Below are 17,792 nucleotides of genomic sequence, written 5' to 3'. Positions count from 1 at the left end.
TTTATCTGCCCAGAGTTCAGCTTTGAAGTGACTCCATCAGAGAGTAAAGGAAGCTGCCATTGCTGAACTCTCATTTGGACAATGCTAGTTCCCTGGCTGCTTATCATGCTTAGGTTTTGGCTTCAGGGCTTATCACTGGCTGGGAATCAGTATAGACATAACAACACTAATATACATATATATACATACAAACATTATATATATATATATATATATATATATATATATATATATATATATATATATATATATATATATATATATATATATATATATATATATATATAGTGAGTAGGTGGTTAGGTGATATTTGCAATGAACAGGAGATTGCATATACCATTTACTGATTTGGGGGGGTTGATTTTTAAGGAACAGTACACTTATTCTTCAAAACTCTTCTCTACTTGCCCTCGTCCAGGCTAGCTGGAATCTCATTGGCTGCTAAAGGCGACACCCCCCTTTCCCTCCAACTCTCACACAAGAGTCCCTGTATAGTCATCGTCATAGAGGAACACACAGCTGGGTGTCCGACCAATGAATAAAAAGTCTGTCCACCCCCGGATGGCACATGTAAACACAAATATGGCATCCAATCTGCGGGAAAAGTTCTGAGGCCGGGAAACGGCCCGGGATGGAGGGAAGACATCATACACGCCAATCATAAATACAAAGTCCTGCAAGCAGCCGCTCACCATGCTGGTGGTTGGGGGCAGTTTTGCCCTTCTTGTCCCTCCATTTGCCCTCATTAACATGCTGATGGAAGTTTTTTAATAAAACATTTCCATTTATTTTAGACTTGTGTTGTCATCACTGGGTCTCTGTGCTTCTCTATGCAATGCAGACAGATCAGATGGTTCCAAATGGTTCTAAAGGCTGGACGTTACTTACCATTCCCCGCAAGAAGATAAAAAAATGTCCCAGTGATTGTATCACCCCCCCACCTCCCTGAGCCCCATCTCCATCCAGCACTGTGCCCACCTGCAGGGGGTCTCCCCTCTCTCTCTGCTCACAGAGGCAGCAGGGGGAGCCACTGGCCCCTGCTGCCAACAATCAAATCCAGGGGGCAGGGCTAAGCAGAGCTGTGTTTGTCTACGGAGAGGTAGGGGACCCCAGAAGAGGAGGAGCCAGGAGAGGCACAGCCAGGAGAGGCAAGGGGCCCCAAAAGAGGGGGAGCCGGGAAAGTTGGGTGAACCCCAGAAGAGGAGGAGCCAGGGGAGGTGGGGGACCCCAGAAGAGGAGGAGCCAGGAGAGGTGGGGGACCCCAGAAGAGGAGGAGCCAGGAGAGGTGAGGGACCCTAAAAGAGGCGGAGCCAGGAGAGGCGAGGGACCCCAAAAGAGGAGGAGGAGCCAGGAGAGGCAATGGACCCCAAAAGAGGAGGAGGAGCCAGGAGAGGCAAGGGACCCCAAAAGAGGAGGAGGAGCCAGGAGAGGCAAGGGACCCCAAAAGAGGAGGAGGAGCCAGGAGAGGCAAGGGACCCCAAAAGAGGAGGAGGAGCCAGGAGAGGCAAGGGACCCCAAAAGAGGAGGAGGAGCCAGGAGAGGCAAGGGACCCCAAAAGAGGAGGAGGAGCCAGGAGAGGCGAGGGACCCCAAAAGAGGAGGAGGAGCCAGGAGAGGCGAGGGACCCCAAAAGAGGAGGAGGAGCCAGGAGAGGCGAGGGACCCCAAAAGAGGAGGAGGAGCCAGGAGAGGCGAGGGACCCCAAAAGAGGAGGAGGAGCCAGGAGAGGCGAGGGACCCCAAAAGAGGAGGGGGAGACAGGAGAGGCGAGGGACCCCAAAAGAGGAGGAGCCAGGAGAGGCGGGGGACCCCAAAACAGGAGGAGCCAGGAGAGGCAAGGGACCCCAAAAGAGGAGGAGGAGCCAGGAGAGGCAAGGGACCCAAAAAGAGGAGGAGCCAGGAGAGGCGAGGGACCCCAAAAGAGGAGGAGCCAGGAGAGGTGAGGGACCCCAAAAGAGGAGGAGCCAGGAGAGGCAGGGGACCCCAGAAGAGAAGGATTGTGGGCCACTTTATGCAAAACCACTGCACAGAACAGGCAAGTATGACGACATGTTTGTCATTTTAATAAAAACATTACAACTGCTTTAAAGTGGGAGGTGCCCCCCCCACCCCTCACCCGCATCACGTCTCACCCAATCAGCCTGGATCATGTCCTGCCCAATCACACGGAGGGATTATGGGAAATGTCATCCCGGGCGGACTCTCATTGAATGTATAAACTATTTGCATCTCTGCAATGTACAGATTGGCAGGAAGTGTCATAAACATTTACCATATCGCTCACACAAAAGGCCAACATTTTTTTACATCCTCTGGAAATATTTATAGATAAAAGGAAGTTTATTCAAAGCAAATCGCTCCCTCCCCAAGGTCTTCCCTGCTTCATAAAAACGTACGAACTGTAATAGCAGCCAGAAATAAACAGCCAGCTTCCTAACCCCCCCCCCCCCCCCCACCAGGCAGCTCAGCCAGGACATCAGAGCTTTTCCCTGCTGTACATAAAGGCCTGGACAAGGACTGCCGCAGCCTGTGATTGGATAGTGAAGGAGCAGAACACACTGATGAGGTCAACCCTGAGCTCCCTTGTGCACTGTAAAGAAGCCCGATTGGCTTGCAGTACCACCCCTCCTTGTCTGAAGAAGCTGCAATATAAAAAAGGCCAAAGGATGACCATACACTATACAACCTGATGGCCCAATCTCCTTCAGATCCAACATCAACAACATGTAGTGCCAGTGCCTGCCTGGATTAAAGCAAACGGGACTTGTTTTTTTAGGTTTGTCCTCATACTACATAGCTTTGGTCATTCTCAACAAGGTTAGGTATGGAGTATGGCTGGCTTAAAGCAGAACTAAAAAAAGGTAAAATTTTCTTTTGATTATTTTATATACATTTTATTATATACATTACGGCCCCTTTCACACATGCTGTCCGATCAGGTCCACCTGTCAGTTTTTCAGGCAGACCCGATTGGACGCTCTATGGTCTGGTATCTCTATGGAGTGATGGATGTCAGCTGTGACCTGTCCGCTGAAACCCGCTGCTATCCGATCCGATCCAACTGATCCTGTCCGTGAAATCCAGACGGATGGAGACCCCATTTTCCATCCCTCTGGTAGATCAGATCGGATGAGATTGGACAGGCGGTCCTTTTTTTATCCTTTCTCCATAAGGAAGAGCGGGGCTCTGATGGGTTCATCTGTGCAGTGAGCGGAGACGGACCTGTCATCAACCTGCTCAGCGGGGATCAACAGATCGATCCCCCAGACGTGCCCCAAGTGAAAGTGGCCCACGGGTTATTATAACCCCTGTAACTATATTTTGCCCATCTGTGCCTCCCCCCCCTCCATTGGGGAGATTTACCTTCACTTCCTGTCCCATAACCAAAACAGGAAGTGAGAGTGAAATCTCTCCAAAGTGAGGGAATCCCAGAACTAGCTTCCCTGGTTGGAAGATCTCCCCTCTATTTCTGTTTTGGTGACAACCTCAAAATGAGGGGTTTTCTATCACTTCTGTTGTTTTGGAGATAATGATCACCAGGACAAAGAGAGGGGGAGAATCTCCCTAACGGGGACACAGACAGCAATCAAAAATCTGACAGGGGTTCCAGTCCCTCCTCTCCACCTGTTTTATACTAGCAAATGCCGACCCAAAGCTGTGTGCATTGCATGCGGTAGCGGTTAGGTCCCTTTCACTTGAATGGGCTGTAATCACTGGTGGTGCCGACCACCAAATGTGCCACGCCGGGTAATATTTGATTCAGTTGCAAAGCAAAACATCCCAGCATTGGAATGTGTATAGCCCTGAGCGACTGCATGCCCAATCTTAGGTTGGGGGAGGGAGGCCTGGATTCCACTGCTTAACAGCCTGCTTTTACCACCCATGTGTCCTTAGGGTGTAACATGAAACATGGTCCTGTCTACAGTACTCTTTTTTCCACAAATAGAGCTTTCTTTTGGTGGTATTTGATCACCTCTGCGGTTATTTCTTTGGGCTTTAAATAAAAAAAAAAGAGCGAAAATATTGAAAAGAAAACAATTTTTTTTTTTTTTTTACATTTTGATATGATAAATAATCCCCCCCAAAAAATAAATAAATAAGATAAAATAATTTCTTCATCAGTTTTGGCAAAAATAAATAAAAAACGCAATAAGCGTATACTGATTGGTTTGCGCAAAAGTTATAGCATCTACAAAATAGAGAATAGATTGGCATTTTTATTATAATTTTTTTTTTTAACTAGTAATGATGGTAATCTGTGTTTTTAGCAGGACTGCGACATTGCGGCAGACAGATCAGACACTTTGACACTTATTTGGGATCAGTGACATTTATACAGCGATCAGAGCTATAAATAGCCACTGATTACTGTATAAATGTCACCGGCAGAAAAGGGGTTAACACAAGGGGGCGATCAAGGGGATAAATGTGTTCCCTGAGAGGTGTTTCTAACTGTGGGGGGGGGGGACTAACTGGAGGAGGAGCCAGATCGTTGTTCCTGATCACTAGGAACAGCAGATCTCGCTTCTCCTCCCCTGACAAAACAGAGATCTGTTTGTTTACATTGACAGATCCCCATTCTGGCTCTCCGAGGAGAGATTCTGGCGGACATCACGACCCGGGGCATCTTCTTTGGCGTTGCAGGCGCGTCCTCTATAGCTTCTTAAAGCGACCAACATACAAATGCGGCGGCTGGTCAGCAAGTTGTCAAGTACCATCTGCTGTAATTCTGACACATTCCCAGCCCTTTGTCTCATACAGGCTCACATTCAAGAATCCCTTTTCCTATTAAATCCAAAATGGCTGCATTTGTTTTCTTTTCTTTGGCTTTATTTCCCCCTCCCTTTTCACCTGGAGGGGCAGGAGGGGCCGCTGCCCAGGGAGCAGATGAGCAAGGGGACAAAGAATAGACACCATTCTATGGTATGTATTATTAATAATATAATTATTATTATAATACAGGATTTCTTTAGCGCCAACATTTTGCGCCGCACAACTTGGGGGTAGACAGAACAAATATAATACACTTTAATACAGTAGGAATCAGAGGGCCCTGCTCCTTAGAGCTTACAATCTAAGAGGGAAGGTCAAGAGATACAAAAGGTAAAAAAACTGTATTATAATAAGTTATTACTATTATACAGGATTTATATAGCGCCAACAATGGCGCAGCGCTTTACAACATTGGGGCAGACAGTACAGTTACAATACAATTCATACAGGAGGAATCAGTGGGGGGGGTGCAATTCTGGATCTTTGCCCTGGGTGCTGGGCGACCCTGTCCCGCTACTGGCTGCAATATAATAAACGTTTGCTTTTGGGTTTATTACGGCTTAAATTTTGGTATAAAAAATAAAAACGCGCAGTTTTTATGATTTTGCGCCCATGTGCGGTACACGTAGCACCCAAAAAGTCTCAACAAGCAATGAGAATGGGGTGAATTCGCCATGCCACGCTTTACCAAAAATACACCCAAAAGTGCAATGTGATGAATGCTAAAAATAAAATAAAATAAAAAAAATGGACATATTAGTTAACAAACGCAAAAGGGGTTCATTTACTGGGGAGCGCAAAATCTGGTGCAGCTCTGCATACAAACCAATCAGCTCCCAGCTTTTATTGTCAAAGCTTCATTGACCAATCTGAAGTTAGAAGCTGATTGGTTTGCATGTAGAGCTGCACCAGATTTGGCACTCTCCAGGTTTTAGTAAATAAATCCCATTGGGTACAAAGCATAAAAGACACCACCTTGCGGGTGCGTCCTCTCCAGCTTCCCTTCAGCCTGATGGAGATTTAAAAGTGGCGTAAAATGATGCACCAGAATCTTTCTAGAGAGCGGGTTTCACCGGGTACTACTCATCGATGGCTAATGATGGGGACAACAGTCTGGGCACCCCCGAATAAATAAAGTAGCCTGACATTGCCCTGCAGAAACAGCCTCAGTCTCTGGGGTCCAGGCTGCACCCTGCAGCAGACAGATGTCCTTGTCACTCCAGACCAAACCAACTGCCATATGGGGGGGGCGCTTTCCAGTGAATATCTTTGTGCAGCCCCCATAAATACTGCGGTGTATGAAGAACAGCGTGATCACCTGCATGATGTGCGCACACAGGCATGCACCGCACACAACCAGCTCTCCCTATGGCGAATATCGGCCAGCGATGCCGTCTGACACCCCCCCTCCCAGAGCTGTATGAATGGTGCAAGCCTGCATTCACCTTCAGCAGACTCCACATGGAAGCCTGATAAACATAAACAGTGGAGGGAAAGAGCGGGAGGGCTGGGCATGCTAAGAGGGGCATGGCGCACTGCAAGGCATGCAAAAGAGGCACGGCGACATCACATGCAAAGGGCGTATCAAAGAACGACGCAGGCGAGAGCCATGGAAGATTTGATGCAAAAAATGCAGAGAAAAGAGAAAGATACAGAGAGAGAGAGATGAGAGCGCTGCGATGAGGAGTATTCTAGCACTGCGCACACTGCCGGCACTACAGAACCCTCTGTACTAATAATAATAATAATAATAATAATAATCAGTGCAGAAGGCGGAGAAAAAAAAAAAAGACAGATTTATCACCATGACCTTGGAAAATGAAGCACAACCCTTTATTGTTATCCACCTAAAAATAATACGAGGCACGTACAGAACACCCCCCTCCCCCGGAGGACGCATTTCATCCACATGAGTCGTCATCCAATCCAATGAAACATTTTACATAAAGACCCAACGGGTCATCTGGAGGGGCCTGATGTGGCCCTTTAATTGCCACTGACACCAACGATGGGGCACTATTCCTCCCACTGACACCGATTGGGCACTATTCCTTCCACTGACACCAATGATGGGGCACTATTCCTCCCACTGACGCCAAAGATTGGGCACTATTTCTCTGACACCAACGATGGGGCACAATTCCTCCACTGACACCAACGATGGGGCACTATTCCTCCACTGACACCAACAATGGGGCACTATTCCTTCCACTGACACCAACGATGGGGCACTATTACTTCCTCTGACACCAACGATGGGGCACGATTACTCCCACTGACACCAACCATGGGGCACTAATTTCTCTGACACCAAGAATGAGGCACTATTCCTTCCACTGACACCAAGGATGGGGGACTATTCCTTCCACTGACACCAAGGATGGGGGACTATTCCTTCCACTGACACCAAGGATGGGGGACTATTCCTTCCACTGACACCAAGGATGGGGCACTATTCCTCTGACACCAAGGATGGGGGACTATTCCTCCCACTGACACCAACGATTGGGCACTATTCCTCTGACACCAATGATAGGGCACTATTCCTTCCACTGACACCAACAATTGGGCACTATTCCACTGACACCAACATTGGGGCACTATTCCTCCCACTGACACCAAACATTTCTTCCCCCCGATACCAACAACGGGGCATGGTGTACTCCCACTGGGCACAATCTGGCCTCCCTAAATGCTGGAGACCCCTGCCCTAGAGGGAGCCTTCAAATCATTTTTGGGTGTCTTCTGAGCCCTTACCAAAACCAAATTATCACGGGTCAATTGGAAAAATGCCCCCTACATTGATGGCCAGTAAGCAGAATAGGCTGGGTTCACACTGGTGGGCTGCGTTGCTTTTTGGCCACGCCGTTGGTGTATGCTAATTTTTCCGAGGGTTTTACATTTGTTTTTAGCTGCGGTCCCTCTGACTTTTATTACATTGTGCATTTACGTTGTGTTTTCTGAATGCACACCAAAAATCCTGCATGCCACATCTTTGGTGCGCTGTCAGAAAATGTGTCAAAAACACGCTACCTATTAGAAGTCAATGAAGTAAAAAAAAAAAAAAAACACACATACATCTGTGCTGTGGCCAAAATTTAGCACAATAGTTTAAAGCGGGAGTCCACCGGGACTCCGCGTTTTTTTTTTTTTTTAAAAGCCAGCAGCTACAAATACTGCAGCTGCTGACTTTTAAAATAGTGACACTTACCTGTCCAGCGCGCCCGCGATGTCGGCACCCGAAGCCGATCGCTAGGTCGTCTGTCGGGTCCTGCCGCCGCCATCTTGGGTATGGGAATCAGGAAATGGAGCCTTTCGGCTTCATTTCCGGGTTCCCTACTGCGCATGCGCGAATTGCGCTGCGCAATAAGGACGCTCCCCGCTGCCTCTGGGAGCTGTGTGTTTCCCAGCAGGCAGCGGGGCACTTGCGGGAAGGGGCGGGCACTTGCGGAAAGGGGCGTAAGTTACGCCCCTTTCCGCAGAGAGCTGTCCCGGAAGTGGGTGCAGTTACCTGGATTATCCAGGTAACTGCACCCCCCTCCCCCCTGAAAGGTGCCGATTGTGGCACCGGAGGGGGGGGAGGGTTCCGATGAGCGGAAGGTCCACTTTAGGGTGGACCTCCGCTTTAAGCTCTGCCTTGGTGGTCAGTAGAAGAATGCCCCCTACATTGGTGGTCAGTAGAAGAATGCCCCCCCACATTGGTGGTCAGTAGAAGAATGCCCCCCCACATTGGTGGTCAGTAGAAGAATGCCCCCCCACATTGGTGGTCAGTAGAAGAATGCCCCCCCACATTGGTGGTCAGTAGAAGAATGCCCCCCCCACATTGGTGGTCAGTAGAAGAATGCCCCCCCACATTGGTGGTCAGTAGAAGAATGCCCCCCCACATTGGTGGTCAGTAGAAGAATGCCCCCCCACATTGGTGGTCAGTAGAAGAATGCCCCTTATATTAGTGGTCAGTAGAAGAATGCCCCCTACATAAGTGGTCGGTAGAAGAATGCCCCCTACATTAGTGGTCAGTAGAAGAATGCCCCCCCCCCACATTGGTGGTCAGTAGAAGAATGCCCCCCCCCACATTGGTGGTCAGTAGAAGAATGCCCCCCCCCCACATTGGTGGTCAGTAGAAGAATGCCCCTTACATTAGTGGTCAGTAGAAGAATGCCCCCTACATTGGTGGTCAGTAGAAGAATGCCCCCTACATTGGTGGTCAGTAGAAGAATGCCCCCTACATTGGTGGTCAGTAGAAGAATGCCCCCTTACAGTGGTGGTCAAAATGCACCCCAAAAGTCTCATTAGTACCTTCAATAAAGCCACCAGAGACTCAAAGAACATTATTTGAAAATACTTTGAAATGTAATTTGCTTTAACATTGGATTTTGGAATAAATGGAATTTCCAGGAACAAAAGCCACATTCACTGTTAGAATTTGGTTTTGGTTTTAGTTTCATTTGTTGGAGAAAGATTTTCCATCACAATCAGATATTTTGTCACTATGGTCGAAAACGATTTCACCCCATTAACTGTTAGAAAATGAATCAAACACAAGAAAACACAAAAGAAAAATTTACAAACAAAATTATACTAAATGTATGTATGGCCGGTAGAAAGACGGTCTCCCTCACATTGGTGGTCGAAGTGCCTCCCTTACAGACAGCTAAGAAGATCAGTGGCGTCATGCTGCTGGCTTTTCCAAGCACAATTGGCCAGTGATGTATGCAGGCACCATCAGATGGGAGATCAATCAACAATCTCTACCCAGCAACCTCTGGGGGAACTACCACCCAGCAACCTCGGGAGGAACCCCCCCACCCAGCAACCTCTAGGGGATCCCCCACCCAGCAACCTCTGGAGGAACCCCCCCCACCCAGCAACCTCTAGGGGATCCCCCACCCAGCAACCTCTGGAGGAACCCCCCCCACCCAGCAACCTCTAGGGGATCCCCCACCCAGCAACCTCTGGAGGAAGCCCCACCCAGAAACCTCTGGAGGAACCCCCACCCAGAAACCTCTGGAGGAACCCCCACCCAGAAACCTCTGGAGGAACCCCCACCCAGAAACCTCTGGAGGAACCCCCACCCAGAAACCTCTGGAGGAACCTCCACCCAGAAACCTCTGGAGGAACCTCCACCCAGAAACCTCTGGAGGAACCTCCACCCAGCAACCTCTGGAGGAACCTCCACCCAGCAACCTCTGGAGGAACCCCCACCCAGAAACCTCTGGAGGAACCTCCACCCAGCAACCTCTGGAGGAACCTCCACCCAGCAACCTCTGGAGGAACCTCCACCCAGCAACCTCTGGAGGAACCTCCACCCAGCAACCTCTGGAGGAACCCCCACCCAGAAACCTCTGGAGGAACCTCCACCCAGAAACCTCTGGAGGAACCTCCACCCAGCAACCTCTGGAGGAACCTCCACCCAGCAACCTCTGGAGGAACCCTGAGGTTCCATAGATCCCTGGCTGATGGCAAAGAGAAAATTCAGGAAAGGCGGGATCTACACCAGACTGCACACAGCAATAGACCATCTGCAGATATATCCACCTGTTGGAAGGTGATTTGGACTTGTGATGATCACAGTCATTGACTATGTGAAAACTTTCATTATTATTTATCAAATAATCTGAAACCTCAAAAGACAAAAATGAAAACCTGTCTATCCTAGGATTGGAGGATACACGTTCTAGCCTAGGATTGGAGGATACATGTTCTAGCCTAGGATTGGAGGATACACGTTCTAGCCTAGGATTGGAGGATACATGTTCTAGCCTAGGATTGGAGGACACATGTTCTAGCCTAGGATTGGAGGACACATGTTCTAGCCTAGGATTGGAGGACACATGTTCTAGCCTAGGATTGGAGGACACACGTTCTAGCCTAGGATTGGAGGATACACGTTCTAGCCTAGGATTGGAGGATACACGTTCTAGCCTAGGATTGGAGGATACACGTTCTAGCCTAGGATTGGAGGATACACGTTCTAGCCTAGGATTGGAGGATACACGTTCTAGCCTAGGATTGGAGGATACACGTTCTAGCCTAGGATTGGAGGATACACGTTCTAGCCTAGGATTGGAGGATACACGTTCTAGCCTAGGATTGGAGGATACACGTTCTAGCCTAGGATTGGAGGATACACGTTCTAGCCTAGGATTGGAGGATACACGTTCTAGCCTAGGATTGGAGGATACACGTTCTAGCCTAGGATTGGAGGATACACGTTCTAGCCTAGGATTGGAGGATACACGTTCTAGCCTAGGATTGGAGGATACACGTTCTAGCCTAGGATTGGAGGATACACGTTCTAGCCTAGGATTGGAGGATACACGTTCTAGCCTAGGATTGGAGGACACATGTTCTAGCCTAGGATTGGAGGATACATGTTCTAGCCTAGGATTGGAGGATACACGTTCTAGCCTAGGATTGGAGGACACATGTTCTAGCCTAGGATTGGAAGATACATGTTCTAGCCTAGGATTGGAAGATACATGGGCTGTTGATGGTTCCTACCAATCATACATTTCTGTGCTAGGCAAAGGACACATGACAAGGCCAAGGCTGGAGAACATCTCCAGGGATGCAGGAATTCCATTACAGACCATGTGAAGTGACAGGGTGGCACGTGTGACAGAACAAAGCAAACACAAGGCTGCAGTTTTAACTTAACAATGCATGTCATGGGGGCCCCAACCATGGAGATCTGGGTGCCAGGAAGGGACAATGAGGGCAATGCGAATGGCACCAGCAGGATCTGCACTCTGCAATGTGATAAGGCCTGCCTGGCATCTACCAGGAATATATCCCTAGACACAGCTCTCACCATTCATATACATTATATGCAGTACATAACAGAACATACATTGCAGTCATCTCCACAGAGGCACAGAGAGCAGACCGGGCACACCGTCCTCCCCCAACCCACACCAATCTATACATCACCACTGTATACAGGCCTCCCCTCTACTAAGAATTGCATGTGCCAGGCTGTATGCCCCCTCCACATACCAGGCTGTATGCCCTCTCCATATACCAGCATCTATGCCCCCTCCACATACCAGGCTGTATGCCCTCTCCATATACCAGGCTGTATGCCCCCTATATACCAGGCTGTATACCCGCTCTATATGCCAGGCTGTATGCTCCCTCCATATACCAGGCTGTATGCCCCCTCCATATACCAGGCTGTATACCCTCTCTATATACCAGGCTGTATGCCCCCTCCATATACCAGGCTGTATGCCCCCTCCATATACCAGGCTGTATACCCTCTCTATATACCAGGCTGTATACCATCTCCATATACCAGGCTGTATACCCCCTCCATATACCAGTCTGTATACCCCCTATATACCAGGCTGTATGCCCTCTCCATATGCCAGGCTGTATGCCCCCTCCATATACCAGGCTGTATACCCTCTCTATATACCAGGCTGTATACCCTCTCTATATACCAGGCTGTATACCATCTCCATATACCAGGCTGCATACCCCCTCCATATACCAGGCTGTATGCCCCCTTCATATACCAGGCTGTATGCCCCCTCCATATATCAGGCTGTATACCCCCTCCATATATCAGGCTGTATACCCCCTCCATATACCAGGCTGTATGCCCCCTCCATATACCAGGCTGTATGCCCCCTCCATATATCAGGCTGTATGCCCCCTCCATATATCAGGCTGTATGCCCCCTCCATATACCAGGCTGGATGCCCTCTCTATAAACCAGGCTGAATGCCCTCTCTATAAACCAGGCTGTATACCCCCTCCATATACCAGGCTGTATAACCTCTCCATATACCAGGCTATATGCCCTCTCTATATACCAGGCTGTATAACCACTTCATATACCAGGCTGTATGCCCTCTCCATATACCAGCATGTATGCCCCCTTCATATACCAGTCTGTATGCCCTCTCCATATACCAGGCTGTATGCCCTCTCCATATACCAGGCTATGTGCCCTCTCTATATACCAGGCTGTAGCACCCCCCCCCCCCCCCACAGAGCAGTACATATGCCAAGCACTATGCCCCTTTGAAGCCAGGCTGTGCCATCCTCCGTGCCCTGTAGAGATCGCCCTGTACTCCCCTGTAGGGCGCAGTGCGGGGACTCACCCGGTCCCGGGCTCGGGGGTCTCCGGTATTCAGAGGCAGCTGTCTCTCTGTGCGGATCCCGGGAGGTGGGCGGAGCTGGACACACACAGGGCGGTAGGGAGGGGCGGAGACACGGGGGATCGCTCTATACCGGACACACCGATCCCTCCATCCACACACATCACCATTTGTCTGTCTGTGTTTTTTTTTTTTGTAGGCACGTAGCATGGGAGAGACGAACCCCCTCCTCCGCCAATCACAGGCCGAGGGTCTGCACAGAGGGGAGGAGCCCGGGGCGTGGCCAAGGCATAGGCTGGGATAGAAAAAGCCAGACTCATTCACTGATGCTGAGATCCTGGAGGGATCATCTAGAGAGACAGTGAACATCTACAGAAAGACAGTGATCATCTACAGAGAGTCAGTGATCAAATACAGACAGACAGTGATCACCTACAAAGAGACAGTGATCATCTGCAGAGAGACAATGATCATCTACAGACATACAGTGATCATCTATAGAGACACAGTGATCAAATACAGACAGACAGTGATCATCTACAGACAGGCAGTGATCATCTACAGACAGACAGTGATCATCTACAGAGAGACAGTGATCATCTACAGACAGACAGTAATCATCTACAGAGAGACAGTGATCATCTATAGACAGACAGTGATCAAATACAGACAGACAGTGACCATCTATAGACAGACAGTGATCAAATACAGACAGAAAGTGATAATCTATAGAGAGACAGTGATCAAATACAGACAGACAGTGATCATCTGCAGAAAGACAGTGATCAAATACAGACAGACAGTGATCATCTGTAGACAGACAGTGATCATCTACAGAGAGACAGTGATCATCTACAGACAGGCAGTGATCATCTATACATAGACAGGGATCATCTATAGACAGACAGTGATCATCTATACATAGACAGGGATCACCTGTAGACAGACAGTGATCATCTACAGAGAGACAGTGATCATGTACAGACAGGCAGTGATTATCTACATAGAGACAGTGATCGTCTACAGACAGGCAGTGATCATCTACAGAGAGACAGTGATCAAATACAGACAGACAGTGATTATCTGTAGAGAGACAGTGATCAAATACAAACAGACAGTGATCAAATACAGACAGACAGTGATCATCTATGGAGAGACAGTGATCAAATACAGACAGTGATCATCTATTGAGAGACAGTGATCAAATACAGACAGACAGTGATCATCTATGGACAGACAGTGATCATCTATGGACAGACAGTGATCATCTACAGACAGACAGTGATCATCTACAGAGAGACAGACAGTGATCATCTATAGAGAGACACTGATCAAGTACAGATGGAAAGTGATCATCTATAGACAGACAGTGATCAAATACAGACAGTGATCATCGATAGAGAGACAGTGATCAAATACAGACAGACAGTGATCATCTATAGACAGACAGTGATCATCTATAGAGAGACGGTGATCAAATACAGACAGAGAGTGATCCTCTATAGACAGACAGTGATCATCTACAGAGAGACAGTGATCATGTACAGACAGGCAGTGATTATCTACAGAGAGACAGTGATCAAATACAGACAGACAGTGATTATTTGTAGAGAGACAGTGATCAAATACAGACAGACAGTGATTATCTGTAGAGAGTAGACATGTGCCATTCGTTTTGTACGAATCTCAAATTCGTATGTTCGGGAGGATCCGAAATACGAATTGCCGTGCGTCCGAATTCTGTATAGAATAAGAACCTTTGTTTACGAATTTCGGATCAGTTGTCGTCGAATCGACGACAACTCAGTCATTATGCTTATTATGAGGGGCTCCCACCATCCCTGTGCTGTGCTGACTTCCTCCTGGGGCTGCTTATTATGAGGGGCTCCCACCATCCCTGTGCTGTGTTGACTTCCTCCTGGGGCTGCTTATTATGAGGGGCTCCCACCATCCCTGTGCTATGCTGATTTCTTCCGGGTGCTGTACCTCTGCTGTGCGTATTATGGGGGGCTCCCACCATCCCTGTGCTGTGCTGACTTCCTCCTGGGGCTGCTTATTATGAGGGGCTCCCACCATCCCTGTGCTGTGCTGACTTCCTCCTTGGGCTGTACCTCTGCTGTGCATATTATGAGGGGCTCCCACCATCCCTGTGCTGTACTGACTTCCTCCTGGGGCTGTACCTCTGCTGTACATATTATGAGGGGCTCCCACCATCCCTGTGCTGTGCTGACTTCCTCATGGGGCTGCTTACTATGAGGGGCTCCCACCATCCCTGTGCTGTGCTGACTTCCTCCTGGGGCTGTACCTCTGCTGTGCATATTATGCGGGGCTCCCACCATCCCTGTGCTGACTTCCTCCTGGGGCTGCTTATTATGAGGGGCTCCCACCATCCCTGTGCTATGCTGACTTCCTCCTGGGGCTGCTTATTATGAGGGGCTCCCACCATCCCTGTGGAGCCCCTCATAATGATCATCTACAGACATACAGTGATCATCTATAGAGACACAGTGATCAAATACAGACAGACAGTGATCATCTACAGACAGGCAGTGATCATCTACAGACAGACAGTGATCATCTACAGAGAGACAGTGATCATCTACAGACAGACAGTAATCATCTACAGAGAGACAGTGATCATCTATAGACAGACAGTGATCAAATACAGACAGACAGTGACCATCTATAGACAGACAGTGATCAAATACAGACAGAAAGTGATCATCTATAGAGAGACAGTGATCAAATACAGACAGACAGTGATCATCTGCAGAAAGACAGTGATCAAATACAGACAGACAGTGATCATCTGTAGACAGACAGTGATCATCTACAGAGAGACAGTGATCATCTACAGACAGGCAGTGATCATCTATACATAGACAGGGATCATCTATAGACAGACAGTGATCATCTATACATAGACAGGGATCACCTGTAGACAGACAGTGATCATCTACAGAGAGACAGTGATCATGTACAGACAGGCAGTGATTATCTACATAGAGACAGTGATCGTCTACAGACAGGCAGTGATCATCTACAGAGAGACAGTGATCAAATACAGACAGACAGTGATTATCTGTAGAGAGACAGTGATCAAATACAAACAGACAGTGATCAAATACAGACAGACAGTGATCATCTATGGAGAGACAGTGATCAAATACAGACAGTGATCATCTATTGAGAGACAGTGATCAAATACAGACAGACAGTGATCATCTATGGACAGACAGTGATCATCTACAGACAGACAGTGATCATCTACAGAGAGACAGACAGTGATCATCTATAGAGAGACACTGATCAAGTACAGATGGAAAGTGATCATCTATAGACAGACAGTGATCAAATACAGACAGTGATCATCGATAGAGAGACAGTGATCAAATACAGACAGACAGTGATCATCTATAGACAGACAGTGATCATCTATAGAGAGACGGTGATCAAATACAGACAGAGAGTGATCCTCTATAGACAGACAGTGATCATCTACAGAGAGACAGTGATCATGTACAGACAGGCAGTGATTATCTACAGAGAGACAGTGATCAAATACAGACAGACAGTGATTATTTGTAGAGAGACAGTGATCAAATACAGACAGACAGTGATTATCTGTAGAGAGTAGACATGTGCCATTCGTTTTGTACGAATCTCAAATTCGTATGTTCGGGAGGATCCGAAATACGAATTGCCGTGCGTCCGAATTCTGTATGGAATAAGAACCTTTGTTTACGAATTTCGGATCAGTTGTCGTCGAATCGACGACAACTCAGTCATTATGCTTATTATGAGGGGCTCCCACCATCCCTGTGCTGTGCTGACTTCCTCCTGGGGCTGCTTATTATGAGGGGCTCCCACCATCCCTGTGCTGTGTTGACTTCCTCCTGGGGCTGCTTATTATGAGGGGCTCCCACCATCCCTGTGCTATGCTGATTTCTTCCGGGTGCTGTACCTCTGCTGTGCGTATTATGGGGGGCTCCCACCATCCCTGTGCTGTGCTGACTTCCTCCTGGGGCTGCTTATTATGAGGGGCTCCCACCATCCCTGTGCTGTGCTGACTTCCTCCTTGGGCTGTACCTCTGCTGTGCATATTATGAGGGGCTCCCACCATCCCTGTGCTGTACTGACTTCCTCCTGGGGCTGTACCTCTGCTGTACATATTATGAGGGGCTCCCACCATCCCTGTGCTGTGCTGACTTCCTCATGGGGCTGCTTACTATGAGGGGCTCCCACCATCCCTGTGCTGTGCTGACTTCCTCCTGGGGCTGTACCTCTGCTGTGCATATTATGCGGGGCTCCCACCATCCCTGTGCTGACTTCCTCCTGGGGCTGCTTATTATGAGGGGCTCCCACCATCCCTGTGCTATGCTGACTTCCTCCTGGGGCTGCTTATTATGAGGGGCTCCCACCATCCCTGTGGAGCCCCTCATAATAAGCAGCCCCAGGAGGAAGTCAGCACAGCACAGGGATGGTGGGAGCCCCTCATAATATGCACAGCAGAGGTACAGCCCCAGGAGGAAGTCAGCACAGCACAAGGATGGTGGGAGCCCCTCATAAAAAGCAGCCCCAGGAGGAAGTCAGCACAGCACAGGGATGGTGGGAGCCCCTCATAATATGCACAGCAGAGGTACAGCACCCAGAAGAAATCAGCATAGCACAGGGATGGTGGGAGCCCCTCATAATAAGCAGCCCCAGGAGGAGCAGGCACAAACTGGACCAGCAGTGCATGGCAGACAATCCGCATCTTTTTGCCTTTAAATTCATCGTAAAGAACGTTCGTACACGTTAACGAACCTAACGACAATTCGTATTTCGTACGAAACAGAACGGAAATTCGGACACGAAATATGAAGTACAAATTAATTTTATTGCAAATCGAAACGGAACAGAACTAAACGAATTTAT

The 17,792-nt window shown here is 48.5% G+C and overlaps 1 protein-coding gene across 1 annotated transcript in view; it reads right to left on the bottom strand.

Annotated features, from left to right (window-relative positions):
• The window catches only part of RNF24 (ring finger protein 24), a 155,569-nt gene extending 142,531 nt beyond the window's left edge, over positions 1 to 13,038 (bottom strand). Inside the window, exon 1 of the mRNA XM_077478010.1 lies at positions 12,879 to 13,038. The gene's annotated coding sequence lies outside the window, so the exon portion shown is untranslated. The remainder of the gene's footprint in view (positions 1 to 12,878) is intronic.
• Between the last annotated feature and the right edge of the window lie 4,754 nt (positions 13,039 to 17,792).

Source organism: Lithobates pipiens, unplaced genomic scaffold (genome assembly GCF_037356315.1).
Source record: "Lithobates pipiens isolate NorthernLeopardFrog02 unplaced genomic scaffold, aLitPip1_a1.2 Scaffold_13, whole genome shotgun sequence".
Classification (NCBI taxonomy): domain Eukaryota; kingdom Metazoa; phylum Chordata; class Amphibia; order Anura; family Ranidae; genus Lithobates; species Lithobates pipiens.
This window is presented reverse-complemented; position numbering and strand designations above follow the sequence as displayed.